General features: G+C 43.6%; 2 protein-coding genes across 8 annotated transcripts in view; one reads left to right on the top strand and one right to left on the bottom strand.

The window, feature by feature from the left end:
- CAP1 (cyclase associated actin cytoskeleton regulatory protein 1) overlaps positions 1 to 5604 on the bottom strand; it is a 28184-nt gene extending 22580 nt beyond the window's left edge. Inside the window, exon 1 of one of the 7 annotated variants that reach the window (XM_045482314.1) lies at positions 5479 to 5604. The gene's annotated coding sequence lies outside the window, so the exon portion shown is untranslated. Of the gene's footprint in view, positions 1 to 5460 lie in introns of all 7 variants that reach the window. The other 6 variants (XM_045482309.1, XM_045482315.1, XM_045482310.1 and 3 more) reach the window with 6 other exon arrangements.
- Positions 5605 to 5710: 106 nt separating this feature from the next.
- Positions 5711 to 23710, top strand: part of MYCL (MYCL proto-oncogene, bHLH transcription factor) — a 105157-nt gene continuing 87157 nt past the window's right edge. Inside the window, exon 1 of the mRNA XM_045482318.1 lies at positions 5711 to 5861. The gene's annotated coding sequence lies outside the window, so the exon portion shown is untranslated. The remainder of the gene's footprint in view (positions 5862 to 23710) is intronic.

Below are 23710 nucleotides of genomic sequence, written 5' to 3'. Positions count from 1 at the left end.
AGTCAAATGGAAAAGTTTAACACATGTCTCATAATACAAGGCAAACGAAGCTTTATTTATAAATAAGGGATATTTTTAGAGCTTTGATTCTTTTTATTAAGTTTACATGATGGTATGCCAAAAAGAAACAGTTTCATGGTGAAATGTTATAGTCGCGTTAAAGATGATTCAACTATAACAACTTAAACAATCAAAATAAACACTGAGCACCAACATCATAAACTATAACAATTTAAAATAATGGCAATTTAAAATAAATTTAAAATGGCAATTTAAAATAAACGGTAATCTAGGGGCGCCTGGGTGGCTCATTCGGTTAAGCATCCAACTTCCCCTCATGCCATGATCTCCTAGTTCGTGAGTTCGAGCCCTGAGTTGGGTTCTGTGCTGACAGCTCAGAGCCTGGAACTTGCTTGTGATTCTGTGCCTCCCCCTCTCTCTGCTCCTCCCTCACTCATGCTCTACCTCTGTCTCTCAAAAATAAATACACGTTAAATTTTTTTTTTAATTAAATACAATAAAAATAAAAAATAAATTAAAATTTACATTAAATTAAAAAAAATAATAAACTAAACTAAGCTGTCTAAATGCAGCCAACACTGGGGCACCTAGGTGGTTCAGTCAGTTAAGCATCAGGCTCTTGATTTCGGCTCAGGTCATGATCTCATGGTTTGTGAGTTCCAGCCCCATGTTGGGCTCTGCACTGACAGCATGGAGTCTGCTTGGGGTTCTCTCTCTCCCTCTCTCTCTCTCTCTGCCCCTCCCTTGTGCACACGTGGCATGCTCTCTTTCTCTCTCTCAAAAATAAGTAAAAGAAAAGAAAAGAGAAGAGAAGGAAAGAAAAGAAAAGAAGGCAACATGAATAAAACAGGAATGTATATATCCTCAATGTAAGAGATATATAAATCTGCTTACTTGCACTGTCAACTAACCCAAAGCTTCCTTCTGGGTGAGTGCCTAATCAGAGGCATTTCTCTATCAAGATCACACCCTCTGAGGAAAAAAACAAAAATGAAAGTCCTTCAAGGACCCCAGAAATTCCTTTAAACAAACAATGATTCTTGCTGCCTCAATGAAAAATGATTCATTCACTACAGGATATCCAGTGCTTATGATGTGTATATACTGTGCTAAGCATGGTCATGAAGCCTGCCCTAGAAAATCTAATTGGAGAGATAACACTGCACAAACATAGTTATGATACTTTCTAATGCAGTGGTTCTCAATCAAGGGCAATTTCATCCTCCGGGAGACACTAGGCAATGTCAGGAGACATCTTTGGTAGGCACAACTGAGCCAAGTGCTACTGGCATCTGATGGGTGGAGGCTGGGGATACTGCTAAAATCCTACAATGTACAGGCAGGCCAACCCCACAATGAAGAACCATCCGGCCTAAGATGTCAATTGTGCCAATGTTGAGAAACCCTGTTCTAATGTAATAAGGAGCAAAAGGGAAGCACAAGAGGTATAAATAAAACGCCACGGGTTCAGGACTTTCTAAATCAGAATGTCAACCTGTACTATCCAATGAAAGCTAATTAAGGGTCTAATGTGGAGAATTTTGTAAACGGGACAAGGGAATTTAGATTTAATTCTTTGGGAATATGAAGCCAGGGAAGATGAAAATGGTTCTTTTTAAAAGATTAGCTTGGTTGTAGTAGAGAAGGTGAAGTATGAAAGCCACGTTAATAGAAAGAAAAAAAAAAGAAAGAAAATGATGACAATTCAAAGGAATAATCACTAGGAGTGGGCAAGATGTGGCTTGAGGATCCTCAGATTTCAACTTCAGATTAAATTTCAAAGCAGACAGGGGCACCCGGGTGGCTCAGTGGGTTATACGTCCCCCTTCAGTTCAGGTTATGATCTCACGGTTTGTGGGTTCGAGCCCCGTGTCAGGCTCTGTGCTGACAGCTCTGAGCCTGAGCCTGCTTCAGATGCTGCGTCTCCCTCTCTCTCTGCCCCTCTCCCATTTGCGCTCTCTCTCAAAAATAAATAAACGTCAAAAAAAAATTTTTAATTTCAAACTAGAGAGTTCAACTTCCAATGACACTTTGTATTTGCTCGTTTAAGTAAAATGCATCTTTTAAAAAAAAAAAAGTCTATTTTTGAGAGAGAGAGACGGAGAGTGAGTGCGGGAGAGTCAGGGAAGGGCAGAGAGAGAGAGAGAGGCTGACAGAGGGTCTACAAAGGGCCTTGCGCTGACAACAGTGAGACTGATTCGGGGATTCCGGGCTCGAACTCCCAAACTGTGAGATCATGACCTGAGCCAAAGTGAGACGCTCAACCGACTGAGCCACCCAGGCACCTGTAAAATGCATCAAGTGCTTCACAGAAAACCGAAAGGAGGAAGTCACTTTTACAAGGCTTAGTTCCTGGTTACAAAAATAATCGCAGCTAAACCTACGTACGTATAACCAAAAAAAGGGGGTGAGAAAAAAGATCGCCCTTCAGATTGGAAACAAACCATTTTACAAACCAAACAGCTAACCTCCTCAGAGCAAAAATACACGCACTGAAACTTAACATTACCACCAGTCTGGGCTCGCATGACAGGTTGTACCTGACAAAATGCTTTCACTGCTACCATTTTATTTAAGCTCCTCTCAGACATAAATTACGTCCACCTGACTGACCAAGTATTTCTAGTGAAGAAAAAGGTAGGCAATTCCTAAAGAAAAAAAATGTCTTCCCTCCTACAGACATTTCTTTATGCTGGACCAGTGCAACTCAAACAATAAGCAAATTGCCAACTGCTGAATAAAACCCAAACGCGTTCAAACGAGGCATCAAAAGCCCTTCACAACTTGGCAGCCATCTATCTACCTTTTTTCCTGGTCTTACTTCCACCACAAACTCCAGGCGAACTCCGATACTCCAGGTGCTTCACTGAATATATGCCTCTGCACCTTTGCTCTTGTTTCCTCTAATTGGGATACCTTATTCCGACATCTGTCTGGATGTGCTGCAAACACCTCCAACTAAATACGTCCAAAATTCATTTTCTTTCCCTGCCACCCCCCCAACTTACCCCTCTCCTCTCACATTACCTACCTTGGTGAATGGTACCACCCAGTTCCCTAAGCCAGAAAACCAGGCACTCATCCTAGACGACTTCTATTTCTTCATTTCCTTTTTTAAAAAATGTGTATTTATTTTTGAGAAAGAGAGAGAGAGAGAAAGCGTGAGCTGGGGAGGGGCAGAGAGATAGACACACACACACACACACACACACACAGAATCCCAAGCAGGCTCCAGGCTCTGAGCTGTCAGCACAGAGACGAACGAGGGCTTGAACTCACAGACTGCGAGATCATGACCTGAGCCAAAGTTAGATGCCCCACCACTGAGCCACCCAGGCACCCCTCTTCATTTCCATTAATAATCAGCCTCCAATTCTATGGTTTCTATTTTTTAAATACTGTTCAAGGGGCACCAGGTGGCTCAGTGGGTTGAGTGTCCCAATTCGGCTCAGTTTGCGATCTCCTGGTTGGCTGGTGAGTTCCAGGCTCACCGCTGTCAGCCTATCAGTGCAGAGTCTCCTTCAGATCCCCTATCCCCCTTCCTCTGCCCCTCCCCCACTTGCGCTCTCCACCCCCCCCCATATTAAAAAACAATACATACATACATACTGCTCAAATCCGATGCCTCCTCTCCTTCCCATGGTCACTGTCTCAGTTCAGGCCAAGACTATGGCAACAGCTTCCCAACACTGGTCTACTCTGCCATCATGTCCCTTCTGCCTTGACAAACTAAACTTCCTAAAACATAAATCTGACCACATCATTTTCCTAAGATCCACGTTACGCAGCACAATTTACAAGGTCCTTTATATCTGACCCACCACTTCCCACTTCCTCCGTTTCTCCAAGCATCACTAGAATTTCAGTCACTGAATTAGCCATGGTCTTTCACACGTCCAGATCTCCATGTCCTTGCACTTGTACTCTTTGCCTGCAAATCCTTTTTCCAGACTGACCACACAGCTAAGTAAGTTTTGCAAGACTTATCCTCCCATTTCCTCCTCAAAGCTTGGAAGTCTGGCTCAGGTATTCCTCTCTCTATTCTCCCATAGCCCTGTACTCACACAGTGCATTATGACAGTGCATATGGCAAGCCATCCCTGATTTACTTGTCTGCCCCCCTACACTCCATGGTAACAGCTGTATTCCTGGCCACCAGGCCAAGTGCCTCATTTAGTATGTACCTCATACATATTAAGGGCTCAATGAATGAGTGGTGAATGATGAATGTGCTGGGCTGTCCTGTTTTTCAGCTGAACAGGGATCCCTACAAAGAGCTTCAACTGACACAGTTCTGATATGAACCTCTGCCTGAAAAGGTGCTCGTCCTCTCACCAAGCTTCATGCTGTTTATCCTTCAAAATTCATCTTAAATTCTGCTCTGCAGAAGGGATCTTCCTAAGCCCTAAGTTATATATTTCCAACACTGTTCTTTCCTAACACTCATCACATTTATAATTACTTCTTAAACGTCCCGGCAAAGGTCTGGCTTTTTTTTTTTCTTCCAAAACTGCATTCCCTAGATATGGCAGAGTGCTTGACAGAATAAACACAATTTGTTAGACTGAATTTAATCCTGTGAGATATGCAGAGATCTCCGCTTAAAAGATAAGAAAAAAAAGGCTCAAGGAAGTTAATGCATCTACAGCTACAGAAACTTAGCAGAGCGGACAGACCAAACCTGAGCCATCTGATTTCAGGTCCAGAAGTATGCAACACCTTCAATAAACTTAAACAAGCCTTTCAGAATAGGAGCAACAGACCTGGAAGAAGGAGAGGCTATCTGATTGCAAACACAAAGACCTGCCCCACTCTCTTGTGAAAAACTACCCAGGTATTCCAAACAGGTTGCATTAAAAAAAAAAAAAAAAAAAATTCCACGCAGCGGGCGGTCTTTAACCTGCAGCTGCCCGCCGCGACTCGACACCGACCGGAAGACCACTCAGAGGTAAAGAAAGAGGTTCCTGGGAAACAGTCGTGGGAAGGACCTGGGGCTGTTAATCTAAATAACTGAGGTCTTGAGTCCAACTGTTTCCTTCACTCGCTATACGGTCGTAGACCAGCCTCTCCTCCCCGGGGATCAATTTACCCATCTGTGCAATGGGGACGAGATGGGGCATAGAGAAGACTCTAAGGTGTCGTTGGTTCCTTAGGAATGCCTAGGTCTGGGCACCTTAGGAATCAGGCCCTCGCTGAGGCTGACGGCCAGGACTGCAAAATCCAGCGGAGGGGCCTCCCCAGAGGAGCCCGGCTCCGTTGGTCACCCTGGCCCCACCTCAAGAGACCGCGCCCAGGATCCCGGGTCGGCCTGAGGGCCTCCGCTATGGCCCCTTCAGCAACGCTCACCGTACGCGCGTAGGTCGGTAAGACCATTAACAACTCCAGAGACCAGTGGGCCGCGGAGTGGACCCCCGTCCCTACCCGGCCGCGTACCCTCACCTCAGAGTTCCGCCTCACCTCCGGACTGCGATCAGCCGCTCTCCACTTCCGGCAAGAACCGCCCAGCAATCTTCGCGCGACCCACTTCCGGGCCCTTACTGGGCGCGGCACCCCCACCGGAAATGGACGGCTGCTGAAACGCCGAGCTAGTGGAGGGACCCGGGAGGAAGTCTGGCCGCCCCGCTCGTGGCTCCGCCCCCTATTCTCCACGGCCGGAAGGGAGAATCCATGCTAGACCGGAGGGCACGTGGGAGAGGGTCCCGCCCCCAAAGCCGGAGCGGCCCCCCGTGTGTGCTCAGGGGTAGGCCACACCTCCCTGCCAACTGGCGGGAGCCGAGTCGTCCGGGCCAATGAAGGGCCGAAATTACCAGCTAAGCTCCACCTCCGGAGAAGGAGAACAGGTGAGTGGCTAAATTAGTGCTCCTATCAATGCGGTCTCAATGACCGAGGCCAGTGCCTTAGCCTAGCCGTCGGAAGGGGTCTTGGAGGGACTAGGAGTCAGGATTTTCTGGGAATCCCGGACAATCGTCCACTCTCCGAGGAGATTGAGGCGAAGCTCCGCCTCTTTGCGCGTGCATATCTCAGTGTCGCCGTTTGTGACGTGCGGATGCCGTTGTTCTGAACAGTGTCCTAGGGATACCTCCCGAGGCCGGTGTGGGGAGGTGGTTGGTGAGGGCGCGTGGGTCCAGCCCTGGGTTTCTGGGCATGCCCGCCGTCGCTCGGCTTGCTGGCTGGGAAGGTGGAGGCTCGCCCCACTTCCTGTTTGTTCCGTGTCCTCTGTGACCATAGATGGTCAGGTCTGGGACCGCGCGGAAGCCTCCGCCCCGCGGTTTTGGAGTCCTTCCTCCCCGCGCGCAGGGTGTGGTCCCCGAGAATAAGATGAGCGGAATGAGCGAAGATCATCCTCCGCTCCGCTAAAACCGGTTTGTGAGGCCGCCTCGCCCGGAGCTGGGCGTGCCCTGCCACCTGCCACTCAGTCCCGGGGACATTAGGCTCCGTGGCCGCAGCCCGCGGGGGAGAGAGATTTCGCGTGGTCCTCGGGCCTGGGGATCAGAGCTTTGTTCCCTCAAGGCTCACACTTTCCAACCGGTGATTATCCTCCCACAAAGATTTATTTCCAGAAAAAATTGGCGAGTGCAATTGTTCCCACTCCTTCGGCTGAGCGACGGTGACAGCTCCAAGCTTCAAGTTGAGTGCAGGCGCTATATGCCAAAGTCACTCGACAGATACAGTTCTTATAATAGCCACCATTTACTGCGCACTATGTGCCAGGCCTGTGCTGAATGCTTCAAGAACATTTTCATGTAATCCTAATAGGAACTCTCTGTGGTAGATGCTATTATGGCCTCCAGTTTTCAAATGGGGAAGCTAAATTACTTGCCAAAGTCACAAAGTAACTTAGAACTTTGAAGTAAACACATCTATATGATGAAATCCCATGAGTATGCCACAGACCATACTGAAATAACATGTGCCACAGTTTTGAGTTAGTGATGCCTCTGGACGGGGAGACATCCTGGGTTTCCGTAATTCCTGGCTTGGGCACTTTACTAGGGATTAGACTGGCTAGGTTACCTGACTTGGCTGAACCTGGGCCTCTTTTTAATTTTGTGACTTCCAGTATGTTTAAAAGAAAAATGACCACTTGACAAAATAGGGTACAAAAATTTATATTTTAAATATGTACATTTAACAAAAAACACTCTCTCTCTCTCTCTCTCACACACACACACACACACACACACACACACACACACATCACACAAATATATCAAATAATTATATTTGAGTGCTTCATGTTTGTGAAACCTAGGGCAAATAGCCTCCCTGACCCTCATTGTAATCAGCTCTCCATTTAAGCCCTCAATCTCTTTCTGAAATTAGGGACAGCAGATACCTAGACATGCATTCCAGATGTAGGGGAGAGAGAGGAGGAAACAGGAAGAAGGATGAAAGGAAGAAAGTTTTCCTATTTACAAAATGGGGATAATAATTTGTGGGGTTGAAATAAGAAACAGAAGCAGTAACCTATATGAAACTACATTGTAAAGTGATTCTTTGTAAAGAGCGCACACATGAGTAAGTCACAACCCCTGCCCCTAAGGAAACTTCTAATCTTTTAAGGAGTCTAACCACCTGTACTTGTAACCCCACGGGAGGCAATTTAAGAGCAGTATCCATCACTTTATTTATTTTGTAACATTTTAAAAGTTCATTTATTTTGAGAGAGAGGCAGGGAGGGGCAGAGAGAGGGAGAGGGCAAATCCCTGCGCTTTTAGCACAGAGCCCAAGGCAGGGCTCTAACCCACGAATCATGAGATCATGACCTGAGCCAAAATCAAGAGTCAGACACTTAACTGACTGGGCCACCCAGGTGCCCCTATTTATTCATTTGTTTATACACTGAAAAAAATGATTGAGTTCATGATTGAGTTCTTCCTCAAGAAGCATCGTAGGCACCATGCTACTTTGCACTAGACACAATGAGGAGTATGCGAGTGGACAAGTCAGACTCTGTCCCTGCCCTCATGGAGCTTACAATCTATTGTGGAAACAGGTGTTGCCATCTGGGGCAGTCATCTGAAGTACTATTGACTTCCAGCTTTTTCCTCCTCACTGATCTTGCCCAATTTCTCATCCATGGTGGGCTTTCATCAGGCACATGACCAATGAGTGCCTTGAATTTGGAATCGTCATTTCCTGGGCTGAGATGGGTGGGGAGAACATTGAGAGCAGACCTGAGTAAACGGTAGCAGAGACGGAATCTGTGACTGGCTGAGGTGAGAGGTTCCTATAGAAGAATAGGACTTAAGGCTGAAGAGAAAGAGGTTGAACAAGCTGTGCCAGACAAGAGAGGTAAAACCTTAATGTGAAAGAAAGAAGGAGCTGGTTAGATTACATTTTAGAAATATAACTCTAACTGCGGGATAGAGCATGGACTTGAGCGGAGGGGGAAGAGGCAGAGGGATCTGTCAGAAAATAGGTACAAAGGTAGCATAGGGTCTGAATCAAGGCTGGGACGTGGGGGTACAATGTAGAGGAGACAATGCAGAAGGGACAGGGCAGAAGATGCCATTGTTATAAAGGGGATGGTGAGGAGGAAGATGACAAGGAGAAAGGCAAATGGAAGGGGGATGATCTGAATATGAACCTTTAGGCTAGACCTAGTTCCCCAGGTATACACTCCCACTGAATACTACTTTTCCTTCCTGGCTGGTATCACAGTTCTAATTAAGTAATGATCTGTGCACTTGTCTTTTTCTTTCTTTCTTTCTTTCTTTCTTTCTTTCTTTCTTTCTTTCTTCCTTCCTTCCTTCCTTCCTTCCTTCCATCCTTCCTTCCTTCCATCCTTCCTTCCTTCCTTCCTTTCTTTCAGAGAGAGAGCGCGAGAGCTGGGAGGGGCAGAGGGAGAGGGAGAGAGAACATCTTAAGCAGGCTCCATGCTCAGAACGGAGCCCAATGCGGGGCTTGATCTCACGACCATGAAATCATGACCTGAGCTGAAATCAAGAGTCAGACGCTTAACTGACTGAGCCACACAGGCGCCCCTGTACACTTGTCTTTTAATGTTTTCTTTCCTTGTAAGTACCTTGAGGTCAGAGTCTTTGCCTCTCTGGCACAAAATTAATCCTCAGTAGATATTTATGGGAAAATGTGGCTAAATGAAAGGGTGAGAGGGGCCAAGATGGTTCTGAGACTTGGAGCATGGGCGAATGGAAGGTGGGAAGAAGTCTGGATTAGGGTTTGGGGGTTTCGAGCCTCAGACTTCAAAATCCAGCCTGAGAAGAGGAAGAAGTACAGTGAATCGTTCTGCAAGCAAGAATTGCCAACAGAGAGTTGATTGATTCTTACACAATTCCTCTCTTCATGTCTTTTGCCACTTTCGTATTTTGCCTGGATTTCAGCACATTCTAAACCTGCAGAATCGCTTTGTCTCTGAGGGTACCACCCAAGATTCTTCCTTATCTCTCAGAGTTTCAGACACAGAAGTCTGGCAGTTCATCTGGAGCGTTTCCCAGCCTGGCTCAGAAGATCGCCTGTATCTGTGCAGCCTGGCTCAGAGCCTGTCTGCATTTGGGCAGATCCTGTATCCCCCAGCCAGAAGGGACTGATAACAGACAACGATCTCTGTGAGCCCATCTTTCTTCCTCTCCCACAGAGGGCCCCAGGCTCCAGCCTGAGTTAGTTAGGGTCTCAGGTCCAAAAATTACAAATTGGCAACAGAAATATTGGCCATATGATACAGTGGTTAAGATCTGGCTTTGATGTCACTTGGACCTGAACTTGAATCCCAATCTGCCACTTACTGTGTGATCTGAGTCAAGTCAGTTAACCACATAGAAGGATATTAATACCCATCTTGGGGCGCCTGGGTGGCTCAGCCGGTTGAGCGTCTGACTCTTGGTTTCAGCACAGGTCTTGATCTCACAGTTTGTGAGTTCAAGCCCCACATCGGGCTCTGAGCTAAGAGCACAGAGTCTGCTTGGGATTCTGTCTACCTCTCTCTCTCTCTTCCGCTCCCCTGCTCTCTGTCTCCCTCTTTTTCTCTCTCTCTCAAAAAATAAACTTAAAACAACATACCCATCTTGAATGGTTGATATGAAGACGAGGAGGGAATTTGTAAAACACTTGGTTCCCAGTGAATACTAGTGAGAAGTAACAATTATTATTCAGTACAGAGAATCTATTATCTGTGTTCGTGGTGAAGGCCACCAGAAAGCAAAATAAGGTGTCAAGTGTCAACGTCCTGGATGGTGTTACCAGACCACTGCTGCTACTGCCACATCACTGGCAAGTCTCCCCACAGGGTCTGCTTCTTTACATCGCTACCTTTTTTTTTTTTTTTTTTTTATTATATGAAATTTATTGTCAAATTGGTTTCCATACAACACCCAGTGCTCATCCCAAAAGGTGCCCTCCTCAATACCCATCACCCACCCTCTCCTCCCTCCCACCCCCCATCAACCCTCAGTTTGTTCTCAGTTTTTAACAGTCTCTTATGCTTTGGCTCTCTCCCACTCTAACCTCTTTTTTTTTTTTTCTTTTTTCCTCCCCCTCCCCCATGGGTTCCTGTTAAGTTTCTCAGGATCCACATAAGAGTGAAACCATATGGTATCTGTCTTTCTCTGTATGGCTTATTTCACTTAGCATCACACTCTCCAGTTCCATCCACGTTGCTACAAAAGGCCATATTTCATTTTTTCTCATTGCCACGTAGTATTCCATTGTGTATATAAACCACAATTTCTTTATCCATTCATCAGTTGATGGACATTTAGGCTCTTTCCATAATTTGACTATTGTTGAGAGTGCTGCTATGAACATTGGGGTACAAGTGCCCCTATGCATCAGTACTCCTGTATCCCTTGGATAAATTCCTAGCAGTGCTATTGCTGGGTCATAGGGTAGGTCTATTTTTAATTTTCTGAGGAACCTCCACACTGCTTTCCAGAGCGGCTGCACCAATTTGCATTCCCACCAACAGTGCAAGAGGGTTCCCGTTTCTCCACATCCTCTCCAGCATCTAGAGTCTCCTGATTTGTTCATTTTGGCCACTCTGACTGGCGTGAGGTGATACCTGAGTGTGGTTTTGATTTGTATTTCCCTGATAAGGAGCGACGCTGAACATCTTTTCATGTGCCTGTTGGCCATCCGGATGTCTTCTTTAGAGAAGTGTCTATTCATGTTTTCTGCCCATTTCTTCACTGGGTTATTTGTTTTTCGGGTGTGGAGTTTGGTGAGCTCTTTATAGATTTTGGATACTAGCCCTTTGTCCGAGATGTCATTTGCAAATATCTTTTCCCATTCCGTTGGTTGCCTTTTAGTTTTGTTGGTTGTTTCCTTTGCTGTGCAGAAGCTTTTTATCTTCATAAGGTCCCAGTAATTCACTTTTGCTTTTAATTCCCTTGCCTTTGGGGATGTGTCGAGTAAGAGATTGCTACGGCTGAGGTCAGAGAGGTCTTTTCCTGCTTTCTCCTCTAAGGTTTTGATGGTTTCCTGTCTCACATTCAGGTCCTTTATCCATTTTGAGTTTATTTTTGTGAATGGTGTGAGAAAGTGGTCTAGTTTCAACCTTCTGCATGTTGCTGTCCAGTTCTCCCAGCACCATTTGTTAAAGAGGCTGTCTTTTTTCCATTGGATGTTCTTTCCTGCTTTGTCAAAGATGAGTTGGCCATACGTTTGTGGGTCTAGTTCTGGGGTTTCTATTCTATTCCATTGGTCTATGTGTCTGTTTTTGTGCCAATACCATGCTGTCTTGATGATGACAGCTTTGTAGTAGAGGCTAAAGTCTGGGATTGTGATGCCTCCTGCTTTGGTCTTCTTCTTCAAAATTCCTTTGGCTATTCAGGGCCTTTTGTGGTTCCTACATCGCTACCTTTTGATTCAAAGTCTGGGCTTGTACCCTTGGCTGCAAGTAAGATAGATAAATCGGTTAGGAATACGAATGCTTTTGGCTGCAGAACACTTGACTGTGGTGACTTTTTTTTTTTTTTAAGTGTATTTTTCTCAAGAAAAATGGAGGTAGGCATCTTTATTGGTTCAGGAAAATCATCTGATATCTCTGTGATTCAATTAGACTTACCTTTATTTTTTTAAGTGTCTTTATTTATCTTGAAAGAGAGAGCACAAGCGAGGGAGGGGGAGAGAGAGAATCCCAAAGAGACTGTGTGCTGTCAGTGCAGAGCCCAACGCGGGGCTCGAACTCCCTAACCATGAGATCATGACCTGAGCCGAAATGAAGAGTCGGATGCTTAACCAACGAGCCACCCAGGTGCCCCTCAGTTAGACTTACCTTTGGAGTTGTGAATTGGCTGTTGTAGCCCAAGCCATTATGTCACATTTAAGGAAAGAGGAAACAGGAAGGAGGTACAGCATCTGAAATTGAAAAGCTAGTTTTCTAAGGAGCTCCATGAAGCATACCCTGCTTTCTGTCTCATAGCTAGAACCAACAGTCAACAAATATTTCAGCTTCCTGGTTCCTCAAAGGAATACTTCCAAGGTTGCACATTTCACAGTGTTTCTGAGGGCCCCCAGAAGGACCAAACCCCCGTTGCCTACAGCAGTAACCCACTTATTAATGAACCCTTTACTGGCTTTTCTCCCTACCCCAACGCACTTGTCTCAGGACAAGAGAATGGGATTGGCTGGGTCTGCAACCCTAGCAAAGTGATAGAGAGCATTGTCGGCTTTGATGCTGTGAGGTGCACTCTCTCTTTGTTTGGGGTCTTACCCAGATATATGAAGGGGTTGCAGATGCTGAGTGTCCAATAGGAATGATAGATGCGCACTATAATAAATTCCCAGAATGGTCCAACATCAACACATACCCTTTTAAACTTCAAAAAATGAAACAAAATGCTTCACTAAAATACCCCCCCCCCCGCCTTTTATAACCTGAATTGTCATCACTGCACTCTCCCCCCTACCCAGAAAAAGGAACTGACAAAACCCTCATCAGTTACTTCCTCCAGCTCCAGGTCTAGGACCTCCAACTAATGTTGATTTTCTGCCAGTTCCATCATGATGCTTCCTTAATGTTCCTGAGCCTATGGACTGAATTTTAAAGTCAACCACCACGACATACCACATCCTATATATGTTGGGGTGGGGTGAGGGGGAGAAGAAAATTAGATACAATATGTAACTATTGAACTGACATGGCAAGAGACCTTTCTATAGCTATCACAAGGTCTTAGCTGATAGTTTTGACTTCATGAGTTCACGTATCTATTACCCATTCCATTGTCTCTGTCTTCAACCAGCACTTAATCAAGGTCACAGTGATGTGAAAAGAAAGAGGACATGAAGGAAACATGCTGCTATCTTTTTTTTTTTTAATTTTTTTTTTCAAACGTTTATTTATTTTTGGGACAGAGAGAGACAGAGCATGAACGGGGGAGGGGCAGAGAGAGAGGGAGACACAGAATCGGAAACAGGCTCCAGGCTCTGAGCCATCAGCCCAGAGCCCGATGCGGGGCTCGAACTCACAGACAGTGAGATCGTGACCTGGCTGAAGTCGGACGCTTAACCGACTGCGCCACCCAGGCGCCCCCATGCTGCTATCTTAAAGGACCTGGTCAAGAAGTGACATGTATTACTTCCACTATACTGCATGAATAGAATGTGATTACATAGCTTGTAATTGGAGCTATGAGTTTTCTGCAGGTAACCCAAACCTAGTTCTTGCCTGTTCTGCCTGTAAAATATTCCCATAATTTTCTGCACTAGACATGGCAAGAATAGGAGGTCCCCTAAGTATCCTCTGGATTATATTCATAACCCTCCCTTCCTATTGCATAGTGACAGTTCTCCTTTGCCGTGATAATAGGCACGTTCACCCCAGCCAACCATCATAATCCGAGCCATGCAGGTAAAGTTTAACCACAGGCTGTCCAGAAGTAAAAGCCCTAATATGTAGCATTTGCCAATTTCTGTGGTGTAAATCCTCCCACCATGACTGATTTTGAACAATATGTCAATGAATGTAGAGTTGAGAAAAAGGCACTGTGGTATGTGGAATAATGGCTCTCCAAAGATGACCATATCCTAATCTCTGGAACCTGTTAATATACTATCTTACATGGCAACAGGATGTGATGAATTTAAGGATACTTAATGGGGAGATTATCCAGGTAGGCCCAATACAATTACATGGATCCTTATAAGGAAATGAAAAAGCAGGAAGTCAGTATCAGAAAAAGAGATAAGTTGTGGCCCCTGGGTGGCTCAGTGGATTAAGTGTCCGACTTCAGCTCAGGTCACGATCTCATGGTGGGGTTTGTGAGTTTGGGCTCTCTGTTGTCAGTGCAGAACCCGCTTCGTGTCCTCTGTCTCCCTCTCTCTACCCCTCTCTGCTCACGCATATGCATGCTCTCTCTCTCTCTCTCAAAAATAAACATTAAAAACAGAAAGAAAGAAAGAGTTGTGATAATGAAAGCAGAAGTCTTAGTGATACGATCAAGGAATATGGGCAGCCTCAAGAAGCTAGAAAAGGTATGTAACCGGGGCGCCTGGGTGGCGCAGTCGGTTAAGCGTCCGACATCAGCCAGGTCATGATCTCGCGGTCCGTGAGTTCGAGCCCCGCGTCGGGCTCTGGGCTGATGGCTCAGAGCCTGGAGCCTGTTTCCGATTCTGTGTCTCCCTCTCTCTCTGCCTCTCCCCCGTTCATGCTCTGTCTCTCTCTGTCCCAAAAATAAATAAACGTTGAAGAAAGAAAGAAAAGGTATGTGACCAATTTTTTCTCAGAGTCTTGAGAAGGAACACACCTGTACTAACACCTTGATTTTTTTTTCTTAGCCCAATAGGACCCATTTCAGATTTCTGATCTTCAGAACTATAATAAATCTGTGCTGTTCCATTTATTTGTGGCCGCTAAATTTGTGGTCATTTGTTACAGCAACAGTAGGAAACTAACATGTGCACTCAGTTCTTGTGAACCTGTATGAGCGGGCTAGCACATCACTGGATTAACTTTTTTTTTTTTTTTTAATCTGTTACCTAGTGGCAAGAGAAGCCCAGATTGGCAAATGGCAGCCTTAGTTTACAATCCAGTGGAGCTGTTTTCATGTCCTCTGGTGGAAGCATTCCTCCCTTGGGTAATAAAATTTGAGAAGAGCCATGCTCAGAATCACAGAGACATGAAGATCAACATTTAGTAGTCCATTCGATAGAACAGAATTGCCATTCCACATTTACCCTTTCTTCCTGGTTCTAAGTGAAATGCTACTGCAGTTTGCTTATTGGTTCAGAACTCACGGTGCATCTCACGGGATAGAACTTCAGTCTCTCAAGATGTTGTCTGTTACTTACGGCCGTGTATTGGGCACCTTTGGTGCCTGTTGGTACACCTTTCTACTCCAGCCATTGCTGTGGGTACCATGTTCATGCAGGTGTGACCTGACAGTCCAAGGCTTCAACTGCTTTCTTCAAGTACCTCGCGTTCTGCCCCAGGGCTTTCATGGAATTCACCCGATGGGATCTGGGGGAACATGCACAGTTATTTTGATAAACGTGTCGACCTGAAAGTGACAACTTGAGAATGCAGAGGAGTTAATGAGCAATTGGGAAACCCTTCACCGATAAAAGACAGGAGCTTGTGAATAAATACTCCCTCTTCCTTCCCTAGTTGGACAATTATGAGGCACATTCTGCTTCAGAATGTCTCCAGGAGAATCAAACCCACACACCCAAAGCAGTGACCTTCTGGATCAATCATCCTTGGATTGGCTTTCCTGGTTTGCCTGTATTTTACTCTTCCTAGTCTCTGACCCCATGTTCCTTGAGATTACTCCTGAAAATAAACTACCTGTTTGTAAGCACTTGTCTCAGACTCTGCTTTTGGGGGAAACTAAGTCTAAAAGATTTGGTAGTAGGAGTCACCCTAGAAAGCAGATTCTCAGTATGGGATTCTGGAACTGGATCAGACCTCAATGAGCACCCCGTTCCCCATGGTATGTGCAGTAGTGATAATCCTTGACAATGCAGTAGCCTCATAATTACTAAAATTCTTACCAGTGTCATACTATAATAAGGTGTATAAGAAAGGTGAAGCATTGACTTTATTTTTTTAACATTTATTTTATTTTTGAGAGAGAGACAGAGAGACAGAGTGCACACTGGGGAGGGGAAGAGAGAGAAGGAAACACAGAATCCGAAGCAGGCTTCAGGCTCTGAGCTGTCAGCACAGAGCCTGACACGGGGCTCAAACTCACGAACCATGAGATCATGACCTGAGCCGAAGTCAGAGCCTTAACCAACTGAGCCACCCAGGTGCTCCAAGCATTGACTTTAGAGGTAGAAGTAACATTTGAATGGCCTCGGGCAATGATATTTTAAGGATTATGGTGTCATCTAGCTTTTGTTAATGGTTTTTGAAGTCTGGGGGGAAAAGATAACATCAGGTTAGCTGTCAATGTAAATACGTATATTTATTTGAGTTAAATGTATATGCTTACATATATGTTTATATCATATATATATCAACCCTGGCTTGAGTGTTACACTGAACTAAACTTAGTCACTTTTTCTCCATCAGTCATTTCTTTCTGTCCCTTTCCCTAACTTCTCTGCTGCATGTGACAGTTCCTTAAAGTTCAGTCTTAGATTCTTTATTCTTTGCTCTTTCCACTGATGAATTAGCCTCATCTCATGTCTTCAGTTATTATCTTCGTTTCAGTGTCTCTGGTGTGTCTGCCATCCTTTTATTTAGCTTTAGGTTCTTGAACATCTTGCTTCAAATGTTGCTAAATGACATTGGACGGTGTGTCAATAAACTGCCACAAGATGGCAGCCTTGCTAATTTTGGCTGCGCTGAATACAGTTTATCCAACTCCTTCAAGTTGGAGGGAGTAGGAATGACTTCTAAAGACTTTAATCTTATTTATTTAACTTTGGCCGAAAATCTGCTCGATAGCCAGTCTTTTAATCTATTGCTTTGGGTTTTTAAAAAAATTCTCAAAAGTTAAGTATAATCTGCTGATGAGAAAACTGAGTTGAAAATGGTTACTTGCCCAAAGTCGAGACCTAGATTTGAAACCAGTTTTCTGACTCCACACGTAATTCTCTTTCCATTACGTAAGTGCATCTCAAGCTGCAACAGTATTATTTAAGGCTTTTTGTTTTTGTTTTTGCTTTTAATTACAAGTAACTGAAAACCAACGGGAGCCAGCTTAACAACACAATAAAGCATTTGGGAGTGCCTTGTAGAAGGCGAAAAGGAAATGATGCCCTGGCTTTAAAAGATACAATAGAGCCAGGAATTGGAAAGCCTTCAAGACTTAGAAGGAGAAGGACAGAAAAATGGGGGATGGGAAGAGAAAGGGAAAGCTGGGGTAGCCTAAGAGATTAAGCTCTGCCCCATTACCCATTCAACTAGAATGGTCCCATTTTAATGCATTTTACATATTGGGGCTCCCATGTCAGGTTCTATTTGAAAAATAAGGATTAGATACATTAGAAAATACTTTTAAATCACTGGTGTAATAATATGAAGCCATTCCTATATTGTTGGACATTTAGGGCTGTTGGTTTTTTCCTAATTTTTCACTCTAATAGGTAAAGTTGTGATGCCTGTTCTTTCATATTGTACTAGACAGTGCATGAAGTCATCTAGTACTTCATTTCTCCTGGCCCTTACAACTTCCCTTAAGGGAGGAAAGGAGTGACAATGTGGCCTTAGGCAATTCTAGCCTGTGCCCAAAGGCTGGTGCTACCTGGGCCTTCCCTGATTGTCAGCCGGTCCAACAATACTTAGTGTGCATCTAACTACATGCCAGGCACTCCTGGGCACTGTGGACACAATGGTGAATAAAATAGGCACAGTCTGTCTTCATGGAGCTAACAGTCTAGTAGGGAAGAGAGATGAAAAAGACAGTCCACAATAATTACAAGAATCAGAAGCAAAGTGCTGCCTGAGGGAAGTTCAGATAGTTAGGGAAATACACAACACAGTGAGCTGACCTAATCTGGGGGGATTAGGGCAGGCTGTCCTGAGGAAATGTTATTTAATCTGAGACTTGAAGGATGAGTGAGAGTTAGCCAAACAAAGAGAATGGAGAAGACTTGTTTGAGCAGACAGAAAACGTGAAAGGCCAAAGGTAAGAGAAGCCTGGCAGGCTCAAGGGATTGAGAAAAGATCAGTGTGATTGGCTACAGAAAATAAAGGGAAGTGATATGAGATTGAGGTGAAAGAGATAGCAGAGTCCAGATCATGCAAGATCTTATGAGCTATTGTAAGGGTTTCATAATATACTCCCAAGAGCATAGGAGATCATTCAAAGCCTTTAAACTAAGTAAGTGCACGGTCCTATTTGTGTTTGAGCAAGAACATGCTAGCCGTAGCATGGAGAGCCAAAGTGGATGCTAGGAGGCTAGTGGGATAGAGGTGGGGGACTGATGCAGAAGTCCTGGCAAGAGGATAATGATGGCTTAGACTATAGTGGCAGCAGTAGATGAAAAGAAATGGACAGATTTGAAAGTAAGTGATCTAAGAGGTGGAAATTACAGAAGCTACTGATTGATTGTCTATGGGAATGTGTGTAAGAGAAAATGAGTAGCCAAGTAGACTATCAGTTTTCTAGCTTGAGCAGTTGAATGGATGGTATTTCCTAGTAGAGACTGGGAACACTAGAGTAACAGTAAATTTGGTGGAGAAAGGTGATGAGTTCTTTTTTGGTTTGCTTAGTTTGAGGTATCTTAGATTTCCTGAATATGCAAGTAGACATACAGAACTAGAGCTTAGAACAAGTCTGGCCAGAAGGTGTGGATTTAGGAGTCCTGAGATCAAAGGACAAGAAAAGGGTTAGCCAGAACTCCTGAAGAGCTACATTAATAGTAAGTTAGAAGAGAAGCCAGAAAAGGAGATTCAAAAGGAGCAACCTTGGGGCACTTGGCTGGCTCAGTTGGAAGAGTGTGAAATTCTTGATCTCAGGGTCATGAGTTCAAGCCCCATGTTGGGTATAGAGATGACTTAATAAATAAACAAACAAACAAACTTAAAAAACAACAACAACAAAAGGAGGAACCAGTGAGGTAGCAAAAAATGAGGAAAATACATGGTTCAAGAAAGCCAAGGTAAGATAATGTTTCAAAAAGGCAATGGATACCTGTACCTGATCAAATAAAAAGAAGATGGAAAAACATCCACTGGATTGAGAAATATGGTGGCCATGAGTGATACTATCAACAGTGATTTTGTGGAGTGGTAGTAGGCAGAGACTAGACAGGACTAAGATGAGAAGTGGAAGGTTAGAAAATGTAGACAGCAGTGTAGGTCACTCTTGAAAATTCTGCTCTGAAAGGAGACAGACAACAAGATTTGGAGGGAGACATTCATTCACTTAGTTCTTCCAGCTAAAGATTGTGGAGCATATTCAACTCTTCTTTTTCTCTTATGTCCTACTTCCAAAATATCAACAAAGCCTATTGGCTCTAATTTTAAAATATATTCTGAATCTCACCACTTAGCACTTTCTTCACTGCTACGTATTCCAAACCACCATTAGCTCTTGCCTGAGCTATCTTAAGAGCCTCTTAATTTATCTCCTAATCGGTCTCTCCCACACATCTCTTCCCTGCATAGAAGATCTGGGAACTACAGAGGCAAGTTCTCTTTCCCCTACAAACATCGTAATACAATGGTTAGAAAGGCATAGGATAAACTCTATACTCATTCCCCTTCAAAAAGGGAGAGTGGAAAGTACGCAGCAGAACCAATATGAAATCCAACAAGCATATGTTGATTAGAGCTTAGTCCAATTGCCTGAGACTCATTCTTCACTGTGTTCACTGTGGTTTTTGGCTCCAGTATCTGGGCTCTTGGTTCCACCCTCTGAATCATCCTCCCTTTCTTGCAAGAAAATTGAGCTAGCAACAGCCCTTCCAGCCCTCTGCCATGAGTTCCAAAGCCAATGCCACATATTTTAGGCTTTTGTTATGGCAGCACCCATACCAAACTGTTTCATTATCTGTTGCTACATAGTGAGTCACCCCAAAACTTAGAAGCTATATAAACTTGAGTCCTTTCACAAGCAGATGCCAAGGATGGGGTCAGAAGTTCAAGGGGGCAATGCGTGTGAAAGATAAAGTTGAGAGGGAACAGAAGTAAACAGGGAGAATCTTAAGACCATGATGTGGCACTGACACCTGTAATAGGAAGATTGGGTAGAAAATGCTTCAAGAGTGCAGTGCAGCTCTGAGGAAGCCTTGGCCAGGCTAATTTCCCGTGAGAACCCCACATGAGGGAGAAATAGCCCAGCTCCAGTGTGCCCACTGGGCTTAGTCATCAGCTGAGACTAATCCAGGGAAAGTGTGCCTTGGCATGAATGCTGTGGCAAATTCAAACAGTACAGTTGGAAGATGTCAGCTCCCTACAATCTTAACAGCAGTTTTTTGCTGACGGTAAATCTAAGAGGTCATGCACACAGTCCCCTCCTTGCTGACGTAGTCCAGCCCTTGCATTGCTCAGGATCCGGTCTTCCACACATCCTTGGAAAGCAGCTCCACCTCTATGGTTCTCCCAGGGCTTTCTTATTGAGCGAAAACTTAGAAGAGGGAGGTTGATGAGATGAACTATAGCCCCCATCGCTGCAGATGGTTGTCTTTTTTAAAAATTAGTTTATAGGCTCTTACTGTATATTACAGGTATAATCTCTTTTCAGTTCCACACACTGCAAACATTTTTCCAATTCATCCTTTGCCTTTGCTGTCTTTTCCCTTATTAAAAAAGTGGATTTTTGCGAGGTCAAATAAACCTAACTTTTTCTTGATCTTCTGAGCTTTTCTCTTGTTTGCAAGGTCTTTCTAAATCTTAAAATATATATTTAGATGCCAAAATATTATTTTAAAATTTTAATTTTTCTAAGTTTATTTATTTTTGAAGGGGGGGCGGGGGGGGGGGCAGAGAGAGATCCTAAGCAGACTCCATGCCTCCAGCACAGAGCCCCACTTGGACCTGGATCTCAGGAACCATGAGATCATGACCTGAGCCAAAATCAAGAGTTGGACACCTAACCTACTGAGCCACCTAGGGGTCCCTAAAATTAAAAAAAAAAAAAAAAAAATTTAACCTTTATGCTTAAAAAAAAAATGTTTATTTATTTATTTTGAGAGAGAGAGAGAGAGAGAGAGAGCAAGCAGGGGAGGAGCAGAGAGAGAGGGAGAGAGGGAATCCCAAGCAGTCTCCTCCACTGTCAGCACAGAGCCCAAAGCCTGGCTTGAATTCATGAACTGTGAGATCATGACATCATGAGCCAAAATCAAGAGTCAGATGCTCAACCAACTGAGCTACCCGAGTGCCCCAACCTTTACATTTTAATGCATCCAGAATGTATTTCTGAATGTAGTGAATTTGGGAGTCCAATCTTATTTTCTTTCTGGTGGATGGCTAATTGTGCCAGGGCCATTTATCAGATAAACCATATCTTCCTCACTGAATTAAAACACAATTTTTGTCCTTCCTAAAATCTTCATGTACCCTGGGATCTATGTCCCAACTCAGTCTATTTTTATGCTAACATTTACTTTTTCATAATCGGTATTTTATTATTTTTTGGATGACCAGACACTGTGAACAATTTGTACATAACTCTAAGTATTGAAAATCTCTAAAACTTACATGGCTGTAATAATTTTCTGAAGAACTTGGCAATGATTTTCTAGCTTAAAAATTTGTAATCAATTTGTTCATATAAAGAGGATATTAAATACCAGTATCTTAAAATACTGATGAACTATTAGGTGTAAAACTCCACAGATTTATAGCTTTATTTTAAGCATACTGCCTACACCATAAAAATTTCAAATACTTCATAGCCTGTTAACAAAGAATTACAAAACTAGACTATGCCAGGCAAAAGATGTCACAGATGGCATGCAGTTATGACAGAGAGATCCAAGACTAAGCAACTTTTTTTTAAAAGGTTTGATTTAATAGATTTTATTTAGAAAACTTTACCCAATATTAGAGAGTATATATTTTCATCAAGCATTTCCATGGAGCTTTTGTAAATATTGTCCATATTCTAGACCAGGCTCTACCTTTGTTGAAACAAGTCTCAAATACCAAAGAATCAGTATCTTACTTACCCCATTGTGTGTCTTCCTCATAATTGGATGACAATAATAGTGACACCTTAAAATATTCTGTATGTTTGGAAATATTAAAACATGCTGCTAAACTGATCAAAGAAGACAGCATATAGAAAATCAGAAAACAGGGTGCCTGGGTGGCTCAGTCAGTTAAGCGTCTGGCTCTTGATTTCAGCTCAGGTCATGATTTCATGGTTCGTGGGACTGAGCCCCACATCCTGCTTTGCACTGACAGCAAGGAGCCTGCTTACAATTCTTTGCTTTCCTCTCTCTCTGCCCCTTCTCCACTCAACGTGTGCACTCTCTCTCTCAAAATAAAGAAATAAACATTAAAAAAAAAATCAGAAAACACTTAGAACTGAATGACTTAAAAAAAATACAATATATTGAAATTTGTGGGATGTGCTTAACGCATAGCCTTGAGTGCTTATATTAGAAGATGAGCCACTACTGGGGTGCCTGAGTGGCTCAGTCAGTTCAGCGTTCGACTTCGGCTCAGGTCATGATCTCATGGTTAGTGAGTTCGAGCCCCACATTGGCTCTGTGCTGATAGCTCAGAGCCTGGAGCCTGCTTCTGTTTCTGTGTCTCCCTCACTCTCTGCCCCTCTCCCGCTCATGCTCTGTCTCTCCCTCTCCCTTTCTCAAAAATGAATAAACATTTAAAAAATTAAAAAAAATAAAATAAAAGAAGAAAGCCAATACTTAAAGAGCTGAGTGATGGGGCACTTGGCTGACAGTCCATATAGCATGTGACTCTTGATCTCAGGGTGATGAGTTCGAGCCCCATGTTGGGTGTAGAGATTGCTTAAAAATCCAATCTTTTAGGGGCACCTTGGTTGAGCATCTCAGCTCAGGTCTTGATCTTAGGGTCATGAGTTCAAGCCCTGTGTTGGGCTCTGTGCTGGGTATGAAGCCTACTTAAAAACATGAATTAAATAAGTAAATAAACTAAATAATTAATATTTTAAAATCTTTTAAAACAATTTTTTAAGTAAAAAACTAAATGTTAAATTCAAGAAGTTAAAGAATAATAGAACTGATCCAAACAAATAGAAGTAATGACATATAAAAATAAGAGGAGAAACTAAATAAGCAGAAAGCAAATACAAGTGAGTAACAAAAGATTGACATAGCCAAAAGTTGATTCTTTGAGAAAAATCATAAAGTAAAACTCTGGTGAAATGATTAAGAAAAGGAATGAAAAAGTTTGAAGTAAAAAAGAAGACGCGCTATAGATACAACAGAGACTGATGGTGTAACATATTGAAAGGCAATTGACCACAGCCCACCCTCTAGCCAACATAACTGACATCCACTGAATGTACAAAATACACTTACCCTCCTGCCCGGATGCCCAAGGTCTCATCACATTATGGCGTCAGCTCAAAGCACAGGACCTCATCATCTAAATGAGGTCTAGTTGTAGATGAGACTCTTCAGATGTGGCTACTTGGATGTGGTTCCTCTTGATCTGTGAAATGAAAAATCAAGTTGTCTGCAACACAAACAGCATACATTGGTGTTATGGGGTTAGGATCATTGCAATAAACATTCCCGTTAAGAAGAGGTGGGGGAGGGGGGTGGATAGGAGATACATAACAGTCAGTGTTTTGTAGCAATCCTGAAACCCCAGCCGTGAACATGTTTCTATTTCTTTGATTGT

Source organism: Leopardus geoffroyi, chromosome C1 (assembly GCF_018350155.1).
Source record: "Leopardus geoffroyi isolate Oge1 chromosome C1, O.geoffroyi_Oge1_pat1.0, whole genome shotgun sequence".
NCBI lineage: Eukaryota > Metazoa > Chordata > Mammalia > Carnivora > Felidae > Leopardus > Leopardus geoffroyi.
Note: the sequence above shows the minus strand (reverse complement) of the source record. Positions and strands in the feature narration are given on the sequence as shown.